The following is a 2,982-nucleotide window of genomic DNA, read 5'->3' as shown; positions in this document are numbered from 1 at the left end:
GGTCCAAAAGATTCGGCGTATTCCCCGGTGTGTTTCCCCCCTCTCTCTCTCTCTCTCTCTCTCTCTCTCTCTCTCTCTCTCTCCTGCTATGATGCCCCGGAACTACTCATCTGATCTAATGTCATTGCAGGTTAATCGGCTTTGTAGAGAGAGATGTCCATGGTTCCATACTTGACGGGGTGGCCCTCCACAAGCTAGAACCTGAAGAACCTGCACGTTAGCACCATCGTCTTCACATGCAGGTACGCTGAAACTTTGCCCAGGCGGATTTGCGGCCCCTCCTTGCACAGCGACCCATGGCGTTGCGCACCGTCGCCGCCGATCCACTGCTCTGGCCGGAATCTAGCGGAGACGGGCCCTCAGCTGTACTCCACCCGCCCCATGGAGCAGGGAACCTACATCACCATCCACTGGCGCGCATCTCCTTTCCTTCGATGGTGCCGATGACCTCGCCCATGAACCGATATCTCTTACCTTAATCGCCAAGTATCTCTCAAATTGGCTGTTTATTTTGCATCCTGCATGTATATTTTCGCTCATAGTAGTGCCATTATGTATGTAGTAGCTTCCTCACGCCATCTGATTGATATTGAGATGTACAAATTCATCCAAGGCTCCATTCATAAATCATAACTCTACCCTACTATTTTACTAATTTATTGTGAGGTTATCCTTCATGGTTTGCACATTGTTATTTCTTAGGCACATAGACGCATGAATGTCCTTATTAATAAATATTTTTGTTCCAGCGATTCCCTACTGAAGAAAGAACGCGCAAACATTGCCATGCAAAGGACTATTTGTTAGATAATGATTCCTCGCGTATTCATTTTCTTCCTGTCTTGGGAGATAATTTTCCAGATTCTACCTTTACAGATGGCCTTTATCACTTTTCAGGTAAAACAATGAATTATCTTTGTTTGTTCTAGGAGATATATACCACCGTTGGGAACCAAGGAAAGAAAGGTACTAACCTTGGTAGATAACCTTTTTTTCTTCATCGTACTTGATGTTGCATAGCAGAAACAAACACTCCATCTAGACAGTTTGCTCTTTTGGATATTTGTCAAATTGTGTTATCTAAATTAGTACACATGGTGCTTAGTAAATGGTTCCACACAGGTTTTGAAGCCCTGAATCAAAACCAGTAGTGCCATTAGTTTTTCAATTAAGCATTTGATAGATCAGGAGGTGTTATTTCCACTATACATTTTAATTTTCGGTAGTACACTTTCTGATTGCCTTAATGCTTGAAAATTCCATTTTCCTCTCTCCATCTATGTATCACCCTTTTCCTGCTCAAGTAGCAGGTGACAAATATGTTGCTGGCACTTACAATCATTGTTTCTTGCAGGCTCCTTCTTCCATCTTCGTCATTTGCAATATCAATTGGATCTCTCCGTTGTGAAGTGCTATCTTCGCTATCTACACTCACAATGTTACTGATTTGTGTCCAATCACGGTATTCCATCTATTTGATGTATAGCTTGCATAGTCCTCTGATTAATTATAGCTCATTCTAATATTTTTTGTCTAGCTTTCTCTACTATCATTTGCAAGATGAAGCCTGAGGACACTATCATTCCTTCCTACTAAATGCCAGCCACTACTATTTGCATTAGCTTTGCCTCAGAACAACCCCTTTTTCATTTCGAAAGAGGAAGTAGCAGTTCTCACTAATGATCAGCTATATAAGCTATCGTAGATTTTCTTTGTTTAACAAAGACAACGACCCGGTACTGTCAATTTCTCTAGACCTTCATTTCCACTATCTGTTATCTCATATTATGTTTACGTGCAAATACCAGTATTTGTTATTACACTTGCCGGTATGAACTTATGTAACAACTACTTGGCTATATTTGGCACCTATGTACTAAAATGCAGAAGATTGATTTACAACAAGATTCACATAATACACACAAAAAGTATCATATATCCATTATGCACACAAAGTTATTCAAGTTATGTATTATCACGTAGGTAGGACAAAGAGTTCCCGCAGCAACGTGCGGGGCATCATCTAGTTAATAAAGTAGTACTTCTTTGTAACTAGCTATTGTATATGTTGAATATTAGGTTTACTATAGATGACGTGACAACTTTATGTAGTCGGTTATTGGCTATACTATTAACCATGCTCTCATGTATGCAGACGACACCTTAGCACCAGTAAGGTGCATGCGCATATTTTGAGGGGCGCCCCCTAACAACCATGTCACCGCAGTTCGATGGAAGGTCAAGATGGCTAGGCAGCAGTCGCCAGACCACTACCGTGTTAGCAGTCCCGAGTCGCGACGGTCACCGAGTGTACGCGGATATGGTGGAAAGCGGGCGCACGCATCTGGCAAACTTCAAGCACCGGTCACACAATGGGAGGAATGTGTTTGTGACAAGTGAGCTGTGAATGGCTAGGGTCGAGGATGGCCAGAGAAAGAGGGAGGGGTAGAGACAAAGAGTATGTGTGTGTGGTGGGCACACCCCACCGTCGTTGCCTCCTATGGACCGACCTTCTCTAGCGACAACGGTAGGGTTTGGTGGCCGTGCAGGAACTTTTTTAGGAGGCAATGGTGCCTTCGCAGTTGCCCAAGAGCGATTCGAGAGGCGGCTATAGTTTTCTCTAAGTTGTGCAAATTCGACAACGATTCAGTTTCAAAGAATTCAATGCAATTGTATATTCTATCTAACACCTCATGAATACATAACCAACACTTGTTCCTAGCAGATGGATATAGATTTTTAGTTTGAAAACAATAACAATATAAAGTGAAAGCTGGACAATGCCACAACTAGTATATAGTAGAATGTAAAATCGCGAACTGGCCGTAGCTCAAGTGATTACGTTCCTTGTTCAAGTGCTAAGCTTAGCATCATGCTCGTATTTTTCTAGATATATTTTAAACTTTTCGACGATGTTCGTTAAATGAAAAGAGACGCTCCCATCAAGTACAAAGGTGTCTACAACGACTTCATCATCTTAAG

The 2,982-nt window shown here is 42.2% G+C and overlaps 1 long non-coding RNA gene across 1 annotated transcript; it reads left to right on the top strand.

The window, feature by feature from the left end:
• Window positions 1–48: 48 nt before the first annotated feature.
• Window positions 49–2,982, top strand: LOC125528485. The gene is made up of 3 exons (XR_007292398.1): window positions 49–966; window positions 1,355–1,462; window positions 2,156–2,982. It is a non-coding gene; the product is annotated as an uncharacterized LOC125528485 (long non-coding RNA).

This window comes from Triticum urartu, unplaced genomic scaffold (assembly GCF_003073215.2).
Source record: "Triticum urartu cultivar G1812 unplaced genomic scaffold, Tu2.1 TuUngrouped_contig_4905, whole genome shotgun sequence".
NCBI classification, from domain to species: Eukaryota; Viridiplantae; Streptophyta; class Magnoliopsida; order Poales; family Poaceae; genus Triticum; species Triticum urartu.
This window is presented reverse-complemented; position numbering and strand designations above follow the sequence as displayed.